Genomic DNA, 19,365 nt, shown 5'->3' with positions numbered 1-19,365 from the left:
TTGGTGCGTGAACATTGAACTCTTCCTGATGTCTAACTCAAGTGCAGAAATCAACATGACATATCACATATACTAAGTTTGGGATATTGAAATGTCAAGTGAAATTCTGAAAAAGGTATGAAGGACACCCAGTGCCTAAGGAGACAGACTGAACCACCATTTCCTGAGATACCTGCAACCAGATAGGATGAATGTGGCCACGGCATAAAATAAAGCTATTCAAACCTGGTAGCACCCTTGGAAGACAATAGCTGTGCCAACTTTTCATGTTTGGCTCAGCAAAGTGACAAGCAACTGCAGAATAGTCTAGTGACAATAGCGATGGAGAATTCCAGTACATTCAGCATGCTTTAGAATGCAGGATAGATATCCAAGGTCTCTTAAGAGTTAGCACTCAGTAACATCCTAACATTATCTTCTCATTTACCATTGCTGATGTTAAACTGCACAGTACTGTACACATGCCAGTTTCCATTTTATTGTACAGGATCTGTTCTGTTAGGGAACTCATTAAGTTCTCTTCAGTTAGCTGTTAGGCATGTTATATAAGCTTTGTCTGTTTTTGTGGAGTGTGTGTTAAGGTCCATGGTTGTCCCAGACCCACACTGTTTGGGTATGAATGGTGCATTTATCACATACCGGAAAACTGAAAGTGAAATAGATTTGGAGTGTGCTGCAGATTACAAACGTAGATCACGTCTGAGCAAGTTGGAGCATGCTTCTGTCTGAATTGCACATGGCCAAGCACCAGCTGCCTTGCAGTGCCCTAACATGGCCAATGACAAGTCAGCCATGTGACTCTTCATAGGAGGGTCCCAATGTTGTAAAATACAAAGGAAGATGGATTTGTAGGCTGTGTGAGCTCCAGAAGCCTTTCTAAGCCTGTAGGGAATGCTATGAGTGTCCTGTATTGCCCTTGAAAAGCACTAAGATGCACCAAGGGGCACAGCAGCCTTAGTGAGCTCCATGGTCCAGCCCCTAAGGTGCCATGCAGACATAATCGTATTCATGAACATATGTCTAGTTATTTTACTCTCTTCAAAAAGCCAACCCTTCCAATATCAAAATGTGTTTTGATTTTGACTATTCCTTACAGAGAAAAGAAAGCTCTGAGATACTTAGAGCAAATAATTATAATAATTACTTGACTGCATTATTATTACAGTGTTCCACCTCCTCACTCGTTCTCCACCATTGCACCAGCAACTCACTGTTATTCAGTCTTGACTTGAGTGAAGCACTGCAGTTTCTTTCCAGCTCCTCCAGTGATGGAGAGAAACTGCAGTGCTGTGCAGGACCTGGAAATGTGAGTGCAAAAAATATGCTTTGCAGATCTTCAGTTGGCAGAATGCCCCACTGTATGACCCAGCCTGCAGAGAATGACCTGAAACAATGGAAATGGGACACAGCCTTTCCCTCTACCATGAACAGCTGTACTGCACCTACCTCTGGCTTCAAAGATAGTGAGGGATTATAGTTCTTCTGCTTATAGCAATGTAGCTCACATCATCCATTAACTTTGTGCATGATAAAAATGCTTCATTGTGGTGATACACCCTCTCTTGCAACCAGCTCACAAAATTGGCAAGATAAACTTGAGAGAACAAGATGCACTGTTCTGAAAGATGATACAGTTTATTTACATGCTCTGCGGATCAGAGAGCTTGAGAAGGGAGTTTGCTTCCAAAATATAATTTCTTGGTTTTATTCCATGTTCCAATTCACAATCATATACTATTCGGTGTTCAATTATTGTCCTTGTAGCTTCTTTATTTTTACTACTTTCCATATTTCTAATGCTGAACTTTTTTAATACTATTTTTCTTCATATAATTAACTTTGAATGTTGTAAGCAAACTTTCCTTGGTTTACTTATTTCCTTCCTGTATTTGCAACCTCCTTTTGCTCTTTTTTATCTCTGTTTTCACTAATATTTGCAACACCCTCTAATTTAGCATAATCTATGAAACTTATTTTTAAACACTTCTCTCAGATTATTAATAATACTGCTAAATAAAACATGTTTTAGAGATTGTGCTGCTTCTTTTCTTGCATTCTCAATGACTCTTTGCAGTGTGCAACCTGAAGAAATCTTTTTCCCCCAAAGATCGATGTGAATAAATGGTAGGACAGATTGGGTAAGGAGCATACTGTGTTCTGACAAACTGGCACCTCTCTGATCTTTCAACAAAAACCACTCCTACCTTACAGTCAAAGAGTTCACAAGCTCAAGATTTACTAAATTTAGGTAGAAGATTCATAGATTGTAGATGTAGCAAGAGATTTTTTATAAATCCACTGCTCTGAAGGAACTGTCCTATCCAGCCACATCAATCTATTAACTCTAACTTCAGCTCCTTCCATGCATGCTAAAATCCTGCTCTGCATGCCATTCTTGTCCAAGCACAGCCAGCTGAAACAAGATGATGTGCTGTTTATCTTCCTGCAAGGTAGTCAGAAATGGTACTGTGCCCATACTGCTCATAATATTTTGGCTGTCAATCATCTGCTACAAGTACCTGAACAGTGAAAACTCAGAGATAACTCCTCTCCAATATCCATTACCAACAATCTTTGGTCAAAATGTTCAGGTGTAATCAAGATACCAAAGAACAAGGGAATTTTCTGTTAAATCTTTTTCACCTCTTCATTAATTTTGGTAAAACATAAACGTATTTATTCAGTTATTTTTTAATGGTGAAATTTTACTGCTCTTTTAAGACTTCTGTCTGGCAGGAAACTCTCAGACCAGAATTTAACCTAATTAACCAGCTTTTTCTGACTCTATTCCTACTAAACATCTGAAAAAAATATGAAAGATCCATTTGTTTAATATATATGAAATGCTATATTAGTAAGCATATTTAATAGAGTATATCATGCATGCTTATATTTTGTTTTGTAAATCTCCAAGCATCCTGTGAACTTCAGTTACATTTTTAAGCATTTCTCATAACAATGCAGACAGGACTCTTCCAACTCAAAAGAATTTTAATATTTTTTCTTAGTGATTACCAGTTTGACTGATTGGTTCAGTAAAGTGAAATGGATCCCAGCATAGCTGTCTGGTGAAAATCAATATATAGCTTAAAGATGTATCATACCTTATTACAGACCTTTTAGGGTAGCTCTCATCGTTGCATTTATTAGAAATGTCTACCATTTGCATTTCTGTCTGAGCTAGCAACTGCTAGAGTTCAAGTGTGAACTGAGTATAATTGACTTCACCACCTCTACTACTGCCTGAAGCTACCTGTTTCACTACCTGAAGCTGTTAGACACAGCTTCAAAATAATGTGAAGGAAGAATAAACAGGTATTGTGATCGAAAGAGGGGATCTTCTGCAGCCACTATTCCTGCCCTTGCTCTATTCCCTCTCTTACATCACCCGATGTACTTATGTGACTACACGGTGAACTGGATAAACAAAGTAAGCTGGACAATCTCGAATTCCTTGCTGGAGGGGATATAGGATTATTTTGATCCAGATTGGTTTTCTGATCTAATTTACTGAATACTCAGACAAATATTTCACTGCATCAAGGGACACTGAAAAAAACAAAACACCAAAGTCAGAAGGACTGGACTGCAGCAATGTCAATTTGATGTTTTGAAGCTGTGATACAAGAAAAGTGTGATTAAAATCAAATGGTACTTAAAATACATCAGTGGCCCTAGTGAACTGTGATGAAAAGGCAGTCATGAGAGACTTCCTGGAAAACACCAATCTAGGTAGCATAATTATTGAAACAAGGTCATTTATATGCTAGATGGTAAAAGTATAAAACTTTCTTTTTCCTTTAATGTTTCATATTGCCTGATAAGAATTCCTCCCTAGTTTGTGAATAAACTATTTATTAAAGCTTCACTTATTTTGGCTTGCTTGCTTACTTACTTTTAAACCTTCTCAGAATTTTGGCCTTACCTCTTGGCTGCTTTATTTTTCTTCCCAATTTCTTCTGAGAGATTTTGTCAGAAATTCTTTTGAAAAAATCCATGCCCTTTATACACTGTACTGTTGACTCAAAGAATTGAGCTTGTCAAGAATATGTGATTTACCCTTGTAGCAGCTAGGCCGGTTTGATTATATCAGCATAAATTTATCCAAGTGTTTGATTATTTTCTCTTTAATTATACTACATCAGTTCTTATAATACTGAAGAGAAGTTTGCAAGCCTGTGACACCTGGAGTCATTCTTGAATCCTTTTAAAGATGGGAACAATGCTAGACATTTTTCAAATATCACATTTTTTTGCTTTAAGTGATGTACAGATTTTAGAGCTTCACTTCCATATTTTATGTTTCTCTTTTGTTCTGAGTTCTTTTGTCTTTTAGTCACAAGCAACATGTAGCAAAGAAGAAGTATTTTCAAAGGTAAGTTATGTTTGCTTGAGGCCATAAAAATACTAAAAGATGACTGGCCTAAATGAGGTTATTTATTACTTAAAATATTTCTTAACATTAATATGTAATTATGTGACACTTTAAGAAACCTCAATAACAAGAGCTGTCAGAAATAAAATTGTTTTGAGAATAATTTCAGTAATATTTTCCTTATAAAAAGCCTCAAAAGGAATTAAATTATTGCAAAAATTGTGCAAAATAATTTTAAAGGGCTTTCCACTGAAAAATTAATGTGAGGTGGTGGCCATTTATCCCATAAAATAGCAAAGGGAAGGTCTTTATATTTAAAATTAATATTTTATCTTTCTCTTTCTGCCTCTTTCCTAATTCCATTTTTATCCACTTTGTTCTGTTTCTCTTTTCCTTCCCTACTCCTTAGGGTGGGAGGAAAGAGGTTTGCTTTGATCTTTATTATATTTTGTAGGTTTTTCTTTTTAAAGTATAATTTTAGTTGTAGGACAGTGAAATGAGCATGCCTTGGATGTTCCCTACCATAACTAAAAGCTGTGTAGCAGCTAATAATCCTCTGGACAAACATACTATTTTTGAAGTGAAAAGACTCTTAGAGACTACTTAGAGTTAAATTTTCTGGTACTGAACTTAATGTTAACCAAAAGGGATTATATATGAGGATCAAAGAACAATTAAACCCCATTGTTGTTTAATATTGGAAAAAAGGAGTGTCAGGATTATACAGTTGAAATGTAGTTTCTCACCACTGAAAGATATGTGCATAACAGTTCCAAACATATAAATATCCTGCATTTTCCTATAATGCATTGAAAATTGATTTAGAATCAGAGAAATTTGACTGGTTTTATTTTAGCAGCTACCTAAACAGTCATACTTCAGTTATCTGCAGTTTTGTAAAATCTAAATAAAAATATTTCTGTGGTAAAAAATTACGACTTCAGTTTTCAAACTTAAACTAGAAAATACAGCAAGCTTTTTAGAAATTGTACCCTGTCTTGCAATGATCACTTAAAATTATCATTCCTTTTAATATTTCAAACTATTCTGGTTCATGAAGAACCAGTGAATTTGTGAGAAAGTTAGCAATATGTGAGTACAGTTCAGCAGGGCAGTAGTGACACTGTGGTGACACAAGTCACTAAGTGATTCTCCATGGCTGAATCCCAAAGTAAGTTATAAAGTAAATGCAAAAGGTTTGACTTAGAGCACTGTGATCTAGGGAAAGATGTCTCTGCCCATGACTGGGGACTTGTATTCAGTGATATTTAGAGGTTAGTTTCAACCCAAAGCATTCTGTGGTTCTCTGAAAAAATAAACTTAATAAAGCAACATTTCTTAGATGCTGTCCTTATTTCTGTGCCATCTAAGCTTACAAAAAATTATATGCAAAAAAACCCCCAGAATTTCCCAAGAATGCTGTGAAAAGTATCTCATGAAGAGCTACAACATTATTCTGGACTGTGAAATATTACTGTATTTTTAAGCCTGGCTCTATCTCATATGACTGGGTGGCTCTACAGTATTCCTCCTGGTACCAGACTCCGAAAAAGTCTTCAAAGGTGAGGTATCATGGTTCTGAAGACGGCTCCAACAAAACAGAGTAAAAAAAGTGGCTGCTTAGATAGCGTGTACTTCTGAAGAGAACTGTGGTAGGAAACAGCATTCAGTTCATCTTGAAGAAGAGAAGGCTCAGGGTGTTCTAACCAATGTATACAAATAACTGAAGAGACAGTGCAAAGAGGATAAAAGTTCTTCCCAGTGGTGACCAGCAACAGGACCACAGCCAACGGGCACAAATTGAAACACTGGACTCTCCCCCTGAAAGTCAGAAAACACCTTTTCACCATGATGATGACTGAGACCTGGCACAGGCTGCCCAGGAATGCTGTGGAGTCTGTCCTTGGAAATATTTAAATGCCACCAGAGCGTGGAAACAACTCTGGATGTCCCAGCTAAAACAGGGTGGCTGGACCAGACAACCTTGGGAGGTTATTACAACCCCCAGCATTTTGTGTTTCTGTGATAATCCTTTAATGATGAAGTAATTTTGTACCTGGCAAGGTAAAACAATGCAATAGTAAAAAAAAATCACAATGTTTTTGTCCAGATTTTCTCGCATTTCAAACCATTTGTAGATCTGACACTGCAGAAGTGCAGCAAGAACATGTTGAAATAAAATATTAATACTTGGGAGATTGAAAAATACTATTTCTACTGCATAGAAATATGAAAGGTAAGACCCTGTGAATGCATTCACTACACTACACTGAATAATTACAGTTTTCATTTTCAAGTGGGTACCAGGAGTACAGTCCCTTCTGGTACTGCTGCTCCTCCTATTTTCTTTAAAAGCATTTGTGGGAAGAGGCCGATTTTCTAAACAAATTCTAAATAATGTATCCTTAAATTTTTGCACATACATGATCACTTTTAAGAAATGTGATCAAAGTCTAATATGTGAATCTTTCAATAAGAAATTACAGTACAAATAATCTTGCCAGAATAATTTTTTTAATAGAGTAAATAATCAAGAGATAATGTTCTAAACAAAGTAACACCACAGCAAAGTCATTCAAAAGACAAAAGTAATTTGATGAAAACTTTCTAATTGCTAGAAGGCTTTTGGAAATGCTGGAAGAAACCAACTTTTTTACAGGAGATAAATGTAAGTAGTAAATAACAGAGTTTGTATTTTATCCAATTTTGGTTTTAACATTTGGAAATGGTTTACTTATACTCAGAAATAATGAAGGAAAAAGATTTCTTCCTTACCAACACAGGGTATGTTGTTACCATCAATTTAGTTTATTAGAAGTCAATTACTGTTACAAGTTTCCTCTGTCAAAAACTCAGAATTTTAAGATAAACTCTGACCCAACATCTGAGTGGGTAAAGCCTAAAAGAAGTTCGCTTCTAGACTTTAATTTCTGAGTTCCATCCCTTTGGATGACATCTTGGATCAAATGCCTTCAGAACAATTGACTTCAACTATATGGAAACATGATTCATGCATTCAACTTACTCAAACATGCTATTTGATATTTCAAAAGAGAACTTTTGGTTTTGCAAAATTTTGGAAAAGATTTATAATAAATTGCAGTTGAAGAAATGCCTTAGGCCAGTATGGCTATCCTCAAAGCACACTGCACTAGCAGACAATGCACAAGTCTAAAGTTTCTCTTAAAGCAAAGTTATGACGCATTGCCTTAAAAGTAATACTAATTTCAATCTGGCCCCCCTCTGCATGTACACACAAAACCACCCTGTGAAAAGAATCAAGAAAACTTTCATGCGGAATACTTAAATGCTGTATAGCCCTTCCCAGCCACTTTTTAAAGTAGACGAAGATTCTGTCTTGTTGTAGCAAAAAAAAAAAAACCACATGAATTCATGACCCCATTCTGGGGGACGGGGCAACAGGGAGGTAAGTTTCTATCCTTTTCACAAATTTGACTCAAAATGAGGCCCTACAACACAGGTGAAACAAAGAACTTCCAAACCATGCCTAAGAGGCTCTAGAAGCAATGTGCATGAGGGTGCATTTCAATCCTAATAATATGTAGATTATATAAACACAGCCTTGCTGTGTCTGACCTAAAGGGTCACAACGAGAAAATAAAGACAAGAAACAGATGAGACCTGAGAGAGCTCAAGTATGTCAAAAGTATTACTCCTAAAGGGCTTTCCTGCAATAAACTGTGTAATGGGAACCAAACAGCCTGGCATAAGATAGAACAAACCCTGGGCTTTCCTGGGATAATGCTCCCAGGAGGGAACAGCAAAAGAAGTGTATTCTCATGTCCAAAGACAATGCAGACCACTAATGTTTTCAAGGGCTGTGAAAGGAACAGAATGTAACAGAGCCTAAAAAGCTGTCCCAAGTGACAAGCTTCATTTCTCTGAAAATAAAAAAAAAAGTAATTTGAAAATTATCCAAAATATTTCTTTTTCAAATATAAAAAAGCGCATGGAACAACAAATAATAATAAATGCTGAGTGATAACACTGTCTTTTAAAATAGGCTGCAATTTAAATAGGCATTAAATTAAATTAAAATTTAAAATAGGCTGAGACATCTTTATGAGGTATGGAAATTTCTATCTTCAAAATCAATTAAAAAGAAATTGCATCAAAAAGGGCAGATGATTATACATCCCTACAAATTCCCAACATTGAATAACAAATTTTGATGGCAATGAAAGAGTTAAAGTGGGGACCTATTCTGGTATTATCTTTTCCACCTCAAATGATGTATTTGTGTTCAAATTCCAGGGTGTGTTACTTATTGTTGTGTTTGTAACTACCATTAAAACACCAGCTCTGTGCAATCAAAAAAATTGCTGTGAGACTGTCGTTCTCACTTGATTCTTACACTTTATCATTTCCATAAAACACCGGACATAGTAAGACTCTGCAAGTTATCATTATTCTCTGCAGTTCTAGAAATTAATTTCCTATTCACAAGACAGAACTTGCATTGAATCCAGTTGAAACTTAGAAAGGCAGATCTCATGTATAATGTTTTAGTACATAAGGGAATGAGGCAGAAGGGAATAGCTCTGATTTTTTCCATAAAGGTCTGACCTTAGAAGTACACTCAAGACCTTTATGAAGACTATGATGGCCCATTTGAAAGCTTACAGAAAACAAACCACTAGCATTCCAACCTATGCATCCTACCTTGCCTGAGAAAGGCAGCAGAAATGCCAGTACAATGTGAAAATGACATTCCATATTTGACTCTTTGTGATAAACTGGATGCAAAATGAGAAAGTAAAAATCTGCCTTAGAGAATGCAGACAGGATGATAGGATGCAGCCCTTTGAATTGCAACACTCTGGACTTGATCCATGTCAGTGATCAAATTGATCAATTCTCATTAAGCAAGAATCACAATTAAATATAAAAATTTAACTAGATGTGTGGATAGGGTAGCAGGTCTGACTGATATAGTACATATTAAAGGACTAAACTGGGCTAAGAGTGGTCTTAGTTTTTACAGATGGGTCAAGAAAGTTTCTTCCGAATAAGTAATACTGCACCCCTTAACATTAAGGATTTCTGTAGGCCAACAAGGAGGGATTCAAATTTTAGTGTTCAAATTATGGAGTTCCTCATAGGAGGAATTGTTCACCACATATGAAATGCTTGAAGATCTCAACAACATTATTTGCTTTCATAAATAGTTTTATTAATTGAAAAGGAACTTTAAAATTTCCTTTTATAATCATGAATGTACTTGCAAAATGTAAGAATTACTCTAGTGATGAGTTACCAGCAAAAAAAGTATGATTTATACCTTTTTCCTTGTATCTCTCCTTTTTATTTCTAGTGACTCTGAAGCTGTTTTAAACACTTGCAACATTCCTGAGAATTAGTTCCAGATATTTTATGCAGCATTATTTCTATTATTTGATCATTTGAAATAGTATCTCAGAAGCACATTATTTATAAGAAAAAATATTATTTTAACCATTTAAAAAGGGTTTCACATTAGCAAAGCATATAGAACTAAAACCAGCAGACAAAAAAGATCAGCTCTCATTGATACTAAAGCGAGCGAGGTTAACTCTGTTTTAGGTTAGGACATAACTTATCCCAGAGTTTTTACTTATTTGACATAAGTGAATAATATTCAAATAATTACATTTGAATGTGAAATTATTGGGTCATTGGGTCATTCTTAGGTTATTATAACTGACAATAGCAGAAGCATTATTAAAAATGAATACTTAAGAAAAACATATTTTTTATACAAAACAATCAAAATAGATATCTTCACCTTTTTGGGCAGAAGACTCTGGAAAAATTGTTACAGAACACCACAAGAGAAAATAAAGTTCCTGAGGCTGAACTCTCTGGAAATGGCTATGGATTTTTTTGTTTGGTTGGTTTTTGCTCATCTATCTCTCAGATACAGAATTAGGACAGCTTGAGAGTTCTCCTTGGAGAAAAGAAAATTGTGGGGCAAAGGACTGTATAGAGCCATCTTCTGTATTTCCATACATGGGTATAAGGCAAATGTAAGAGGGAAATAAATTATGTATATATTGGTATATATGTTTAAAAAATTGGCTTATTTCATGTTTACCACAAATACTTCTCCATTGTTTCTACTGAAAACAAAATAATTTGAAATAATTAGAACACTTTACATGGTTAATATGTTTCCTCACAACTAAAATTTACTTCTCTAGCCAAGGCTCAGAATACCATACAGGAAATCATTAAGAAGTATTTTACTACTTTCCAGCATGTTTACATGGACTAATTTCATAACATACCTACAAAGATGGAAGAAGCCAAAGAATTATTGCTGATAGCAATTTTTAATACAATGTAGTCAGCAGATAATTGTGTTTGCCTTAATGTTAACTAATGCCCCTCCTACTGTGTTTTAAAAGGAAGTGGATCAGCAGGAAACATTTAATTTACAGCAGCTTCTTGCTGTTTATGTGAAAATCAGCTACCAGAATACCAAATGGTTATTTTCTGTATGATTTATTTCTTCCTTATTGATGAAAATTCCTCTTTTAGAAGAAAACACACATACCAAGAAACAGGGAGAAATATTTTTAAAATATATGAAATGTCAAAAGTTCAATGCTTTTTTTACATATTGTAGTCTATTGTAGTCAGACTATTTTAGAGTATTAAGAATATCTGTCCCTCAAAGCTGTAGCTAAGGAAACACAGTTGTACTCAACTATATCCTAAAAGTTAATACTATTAATCATTTTCAGTGTCACTGCTAAGAATGCACAGCAAGACGTCTGAAAAGCAAAAGAGGAAGGTTTTTTTAACTCTGTTTTAATTACTTCAGGATGTTTGGTTTTTTCTTTTGGGGGACCTGACTTCATTTTCTTTTTGTCTGATTGATAGTACCTATCTTCATAAAGACCATCTATAGAAGTGCTTACACAAAATTCCATACAGTGTGTTCAAGGACTTTTTCATCAACCCACAGCTAGCTTGTTGGGAATACCAAACAAGAAAACAGGGAAATAAAACAAATAGTTGCCATTTAGCCTCTAGTATAGTTTTAATATTACATTCAGGGGTTATTTCACTTAGTCTTGTTTTCTTACACTTTTAGGTACTGCACCTCACAGTTGCTTCATAGGTTTATCTATCAAAACCACATACTTTAAAACTGGTTGTGAAATCTAGTGGTTTTAAGGAATTTTTAGCACAGTTGAGAATGGCATTTTATCAAATATCTGCTTTATTTTCCTAGGTTTTTCCTGTTAACCATTTCCCTGGAATGAAAACTGGAAAGCACAGGAATATCCAGCAAAACCAGGCTGGCTAAAGAAAATTATACAAGTGATTGGAGAAGGTACAGACAGAAACAGCCAGAACTCCACTTGGAATCAGTACAATGAAACAACTTGTGAATACTTACTCTTGTAAAATTGGGGAAAAGAAAGCCTTGAACTGATACTGAAATTACTTCTGTGATTCTTGGTTATTTCAAAACTGTTTTTATAATTAACAGTATAGATGAGGTTCAGGTTTCCTAAGTTTCACTTCTTTGGCCTCCTAGATAAAGATCATAGAGAATTATATATCAAGACAAAGTAAGAGCAAAGCAAGTCCAGCACCTCTTCTCTCAGCCCTGCTCCTCCTTTTCCATCCTATACTTTCCAAATGCTCTGTAGTTTATATGGAGATTAATTTGGCTGGGAACTGTAATATGGCTTCTTTAGCCTAATTTTTTCCAACAGATCTAGATTAAAAATTCTTCTATTTCAGAGCTCTTTCTGGGTGGAGTTTTATCACACCAAAAAGTTTATAAAATATTTAACTAAATTCATCTGCATCATCTGAGATGCTGCACAGAACAATGCATGGCATGAGAATACCACAAAACCTAGTAGAACCTTTCTTTTGGATACTAATGACACCATTTGGATCTTTTGAAACATCCAAATGACACCATTTATTTATATGTTGGTTCACCTGGTTTTAAACTAAATCTAGTCCAACAGAACTACCTCAACTAAAATATATGAGGCAAAATAAATATTGTAATCTTTCCTTACACAATACTTAATAAAACAGTAAGGTATGGCAGTAGGACTGCAAATCATCCTTTGTTCCAGTGCAAAAATGAAAACTGTTACTTATACTGAAACACTAAGGATGTGGCTGCTGAAAATTAGGCGTTTACTTGCTTTTATATTATCTTGAAACTATTAGAAGTAAAATGTGGTATGGCAATAACAAATGTCTTGGAAAATGTTTTTTTTTTACACCATTTACATATACTTATTGTAACTATAGTAGTATCATTACAATTGTAATCATTTGAACATATTAAAAATAATAAAACCAAACAAATCTAATACTGTAAGAAGAAAATCTTTTTTAGGCAAAATAATACAGCTGGGAGGAAAAAAGCACTACCAGAAAAGCTGGGCCTGAAGTATACAACTGACCTGACTGCCAAAACATTGCTATATCAGAAACAAACTCTTTTCACAGAGAAATCATTAAACATTTCACATGTATTATATGACTTGTATATAAGTAATTTCTGATGAGACAGCCCTCATAAGTGAGGACTTCTATGTGTCTTACCTCCCCACATGAACTTTTTCAACAGAGCACATTTTTCCTTTAAAAAGATTTTACAGTTTTGTGAAATGTCATTAAATACCCATAAAACTCACCATTTCAAAAAATGAAATATTATTTCCAGACATATCATTTCATGAAAGAGTTGGTGGCTGGAAATTGACTGTGGGAAAGAATAATTTCACAATTTAGCAATAATTATAGTACTTAGCTTGTTCTGCTTATGTTTCTTAACAGGGAAATAATTCCACAGTTCCACACTCTGAAAAACAGCTTTTCTATTTTAGGGAACTCTGTTGCCTAAATAGCTCACAAACTACTCTAAGTTATGTCGACCCTTAAGTAATTACTTTCACTTATAAATGAGACACTGAAGGAATAAATGGCTTGTCCTATTACCCAATAAGAATTGCATCTCTTGTTGTTTTCATTAACATAGCTTGGATCAAAAATTAAAACCTGGTAAAAATCACAATGAAAATCTAATTATAAATAGCAATAAGTCATTTAATGAGGAGCAGATGTGATTTTGGGGAAAAAAAAGAAAGAATTCTTACTTAAGAGTCTTTCTAACTTCTGAACAAAATAATCTTATATTACTCTGAAGATCCTTGCAATTTTTAACTATTACCTTATCTGTGTCTTCTTCAAAATTCTTTATTATAGAGATCTTGCAACCACAATGAGCTTCTTCCTCTCAACAGCGTTGTGAAATATTTGGATTATATGTAAGGAGTTAGGTTTCAGTGCATTTCTATAGCATTTCATGCAGCAGGGTTTTTGATGCACATAATACATTAATAAAAGTTTACTATTATCTATTAAGAGTCTCTAAATTAGTTCACACTAAGGAAAACCAGGTAAATTTATTGTGATATTTCCATTCAATGGTAGATAAATAATCATTAAAAAAATACTAACAGGTCACATTCAGTTCAGAAGTACAAATTAATGAAACAATAAATGTGCTTACACTTAAAAACTAAAGCAACTTCTTGATTTTTCAGCCTGTGCATTGAAGTCAGCTTGAGGAGTTACTGCCCACATCAAATATCGCACCTCTCTGCACAGCTAAGATTTCTTCTTGTAACTGGTCCCAAGAACCTTGATATAAGCCCTGCAAACAAAGAAAAACCTATGTTCTCTCACTTTTACCTGTACCTACATAAAGATACGCAGTTCTCAGAAAGGCTCTATTTTAATAAAATTTAATTGTGCCTTATAACTTGTCTTCTACATAAAGCAGCCAGGTTTCTTTTATTTTCTCAAGCTTTTCTCTCTCATTCCCTAAATCTCATGAATTTCCAATATTATCCACCCTGTCAGAAACATCTTTGAGCATTTGCAGACACTCACGAGAGAAATTCAGTAGTCACCCATACTTGTTTTTCAAATGCCTAGAAGGACAAGAAGTCCTGAAGTTTATACTTAGAAATTCTATCAAATGAAAATGCATTACTGTTCTCCAGGCCTGTTTATTGCAAACCTTCAGTTACTCCAATATTACTGGTTATAACAATAATTATTACTTTCCCTTCTTAGAGTACTAACAATTATATGCTTAGAAGAGTCTGCTTTTTATGTCATTATAACTTATCTGATTCTCCCAGTCTTACAATATTGTTCTATTAAGTTCTATTGTGAGTGCAGGCAATCTGCAAACCTTTTACTTATCAGTAATGCTCTATTAAAAAACCACAGCTCTTGTGTTCATATGTAATTTAAGAAATAGAAATTTAAATATTTTCAACATTTAAATTTAACTTATTTTAAAGTGAGACTAATTTTATGCCTTTTTAACATTGTTTTCACAATATATTTGAACTCTCTGCAAGTCCAAGTGAACAAGGAGTTCTATACAATAATATGTAAAGTCCTGCACTCATTTAATAAGCAATTTTTATCAAATGATTCTGGGTGAAGAAAAAGCATGTTTAAGAGCAGCAGAAACTGCTACAATAAATTCCAGGTTTGGATTGTGCCTTGTTCTAATAAGCTGCGCATTTTTTGACAAGAAGTTTTCTAAGAAAGATGGTACCAATTTGTCAATTTTTAAAAAATGTCTATACTGAGACTATACTTCAGATAAACTAATATGCTTTAGTGCTGGCTGCTGTAGATTTCCCCTAAACGTTTTCTATAGGGCAAAATGGTGCACTGAAAATCTGCTGAAGCAATATGCTACTATTTAGCAAGTTCAACATCTAAAAATGGAGTAGGTAGTATTCCTGTAGCCTCTACTAGATCACTGTAAAACCCACCAATCTGGCATGATTTAACATGACACATAAAAGCTGCTGAGAATGGAACAACACCAGTACTACAATTTTAAAGTTATATAATGTACACTATACAGAAAAAGTCGAATATATCCGGCATTGAAATTATTTTTTTTTAATAGTCGAACATGAAGCTTTCTAAATCCTCTGTTTAAAGACTAAAGTAATTCAGTATTTATCCTGTACATCTGCTCTAGCAGACAAATCCAGATGAACTTTGTAGTTTTGCTTCAAATTTGCCCTTACAGAAAGAAATTATGTAATGATATATTATCATGTTTCATCTCATCATCTTTCAAACATCAAGTAAATGCTTCCTAAACTCTTTGTATGTTTAAATAAATGATCATAATTATTCTGGACTGAAATGCTCCAGATAAAAAAATTACAGAATTCCAGGCATGGATTAAGTACCATAGTGTCCATTTACACTTTCATTACTTAGAAGTCAAAGGCAGCGTTTTGCAGTAAGATTCTAGACCATATTTTAATGTTCTTGAATCAGGTGCTAAGCGAAAAATTTGTGTAGTTGTTATTGAACACCTAAGAATACTGCATTCTCTTCATACGATTCTGTAAAACCCCATTGATTTCCTGTCCTTAGGTCCTCAAGATTCATGACAATTCATCAGTTTCAACTTTCTTCTGGAAACTACCAATATATTTTTCACAAAATAGTGCAGTAATTAAACAAATTTTATACCGAAACTGTACAAAATGACAATCTATAAATCTATGTCTCAAAGACTGCTTATTCATTTTTACTTTGATCATCTAGGTTAAGGTTTCTCTTAAAGGTCACAGTTAATTCAGTCTTCTGAATTTTACTTTGTGTACAATGTGAAGTAATGTTACCGCAGTAATCAGTAGTGCTGTGCTTGTAAAGTGAAAATGTTCCTAAACTAAAAACAAACAAAAAACCTGTCTATGTTTATATCTCCATTCTTGTTTTTTTTCTCAAGTCATTCTAAGTTTTAAATTGTTCAAATAACACACAAACAAGTGAAATGATATGGGAAAAAGAAGAAATTTATATAGTGAAATATTTTAAGATGCAATATTTTTAAGCTGACTCAATTTCCTATTTCCTCTGTTTAATAGAAACCTCTTCCTTAATTATTTACTAGTTAATGAAGTCTGGAGATATAGAAGGCTAAATAATTTTCCTTTTTTTTTTTTACACTGAATGGTAAATGTAGAGCTTAGAACTTAAACATTTTTTGTTAAAAAACCCCCAGAGGTCCTCACACCAGAGTCACTTCAAGCACTGGCCCATCTACTCCTATGCTTTGTATAACTGCACCATTGCTATTCTCTATGTCTGCCCATCTTCCCTAATGAATTTTTGTCTCTTCCCATAAAACTTGGCTCAAAAAAAATCCCAATACTTCCCTGTCTACAATGGGCTTCCTACATACAATAGAAGTGCAGCATTTTGCCTTTTTAAGTGGCTACCAATATTCAGCATATAGGGCATTTTTATTCTTAGTTCTCAAAGTGCAAAGAAAGCAATACTCGTTGGAAAACAGACTGACTAGGAATTCAAGCTGAAATAATCTTGAATAAATAACAAACTCTGCTGTATTATAAAAATAAGATAGCATTCCCAACACTTGATGGCTATAAAATGCCATCATTTACAGATTATCAAGGCAGGAGGGTAAGCAGATTTAATTTTGTAAGGTCTTTTCCTCCTAAGTATAGAAAATTAAGATCAGTGCATTGTACATGGCAAGCTGAGAGGAGAGGCTAATGTTATTTCCATTCTTTTGCATGTTTGAGGGACTTGTTTTATGTATCAGAATTTTTAAAAAGAAGCAGAAAGATATCAAGGACAAAAGGGACTATTAACTAAATTAGCACAAACACACTTCCTCTGCAGGCCAAAGAATCTCCTGCTATTCCATCAAAACTAAATATCTTTGTAAAGATTCCAAGTAATGACAATCTAAATCATGTATTCCAAAGGTTAGTTACCCTCATTGTTAAGATATGCACCTTTTTTATTAGTCTGGATTTGTCTACATTTGGTTTCAAGCTTCTGGACCTTATTACATTCTATACTGTTTGAGGCCATTAAATACTAGAAATCTTATTTTCATGCACCTATTTGTGGACTCTGATCAAATTACATCTGAATCCTCACTCAAACATATTGAACAGATTGAGATTTCTAAGCCTCTCATTATAACCCACGTTACAAGTAGCACACAAACATTCTTACAGCTATTTCTGAATATTTTTTCAATTTTCCTTTTTTTGAAATATAGCAACCATAACTGAAAATAATTACAGCAATAGTCTAACTTATGCCATTTGCTAGTATTGTCCTGCTTCTCTATTCCTATACCTATTTTATGTCAGCAAACAGTACAGAAAAAAACTGATCTACACAGCTGAATACTTTACTCTGGTGTCAGAGTACAAAATATCCAAACTTCCGAAGAAAATAAACCATTAAATATATGAGGGTAACTGGAAAATGAAATAAAATAACATGAACTAGCAAAGCAATCCTGCCAGAATGACTGGATATCTTTAAAAAAGGAGCAAATTTTATGAACAAATAAAGAGCAGAATAGTATTTGTCTAGATCTCTGTAACACTCTACATTAAGAGTTTTACATAAAATTGGGGTTATTGCTGCAACTGTAAGAAGTAAGGAACTGGCTGTGTAGATGCCAACTCCTATGAGCTAGACCTCTGTCCTAGAGTGAAGTTAGTAGTGGAATTCCTCAAAGATCATCTTTGAGAACAATCTTATTAAATATTTTTAAAACTGCCTGGCATAAAAAGTAGGAGTGATGTCAATGCCTCCTAACCATGTGTCAATGCAGAGAACTGAACTAGGATAAAGGAAATACCAGGTGACTCGCGGACTGGAGTAATAGAAGTGTCATGACATTTAATAATACGAAGTATGAGGTTGAGGCACAGGCTCAATGCTCAAGGCTTCTTACCAGTGTATACTAAATTGGATTTTGATGCCCTCAAGGAGAGGATAAAATTACTTATTTTCTCAACATGAACAGGTTTCAAAACTATATTTTGTGGTGATGACAGAGGAACCGGGACAGGAGCATCTTCCCTGAGAAGTTTGTGTTGTTAAGCTAAGCAACATCCCTACCACCAATAACAAACTGCCATGGTCCCACTGCCTTCTGCACAACCCTCTCTCTGTCTCAGGGCTGGGGCTGTGCACCTTGTCCAAGGAGACAAGCTACCGGCAGAGGCAGAGAAGTGAAACATGCACATATCGGGTGAAAAGAATTTCCAGTTTCACCATCAGATAGCCAAGATCCCAGTTTGGTCTGTACTCACCACCCAGTTGACAGTGATGGGGAAGAGGTGTGAGCAGGAGGGGACCCAGCATAGCAGCAGTCACATGAAATTAATGCTCATGTGATCTTGGCACCCTGAGCTGCTAAGAGAGGGTGAAATATGGGAGCAATTCTGTACCATGATGATTCTGCAGACACATCAGTCTGTCATCATACAAACTATTTATGACTAAATCTAGTTCTGTGATAGTTCCTCACTGAAAACCTATTAGGGAAATGAAGATCATAACATATTCGTCAATCTCAGGACAACTGAACCACCAATGTGATGCAACCCTACAAGGCAAACATGACCTTAAATCAGAAATGATCATTTCAGTAGAGAAGAGTAAGAGAAGCCTTTATGGTATTTTACATTGCACTAATGAGCCCCTGTGTATACTGCTACACATAATTCTGGCAACTTATATTAAAGAAAAATGGATTCAAACTGGGACATACGTATAGAACAGTTACTAGGGTGATCAGAGATTGGAAATTTTTGTGTTTTGTAAGATCTAAGTTAAAGAAAGTGATAGCACACTACCTTTTTTCCTTACTTCCCATTCCACCACAGTTTGTTTTGGCTTCTGCCTCAACTGCACCATTCTACCAGCCCAAATGCTCCTGTATCAATGCAGTGAACTGGGTCAAGGAACTCATAGTCAATAAAAACCTTTCAATCATCAGTTTCCTGATGGGATTTCTTTTTTGAGTATGTAAGTCTATGTTGGCACATAGAAAATAAGGCCCGAAGCTAAGAGTAACAATGCCAACTTATGATGCAAGTGCAGATCATTGTTTGCTA

The sequence above is a fragment of the Sturnus vulgaris genome, chromosome 1, assembly GCF_052056855.1.
Source record: "Sturnus vulgaris isolate bStuVul1 chromosome 1, bStuVul1.hap1, whole genome shotgun sequence".
Lineage (NCBI taxonomy): Eukaryota > Metazoa > Chordata > Aves > Passeriformes > Sturnidae > Sturnus > Sturnus vulgaris.
Note: the sequence above shows the minus strand (reverse complement) of the source record.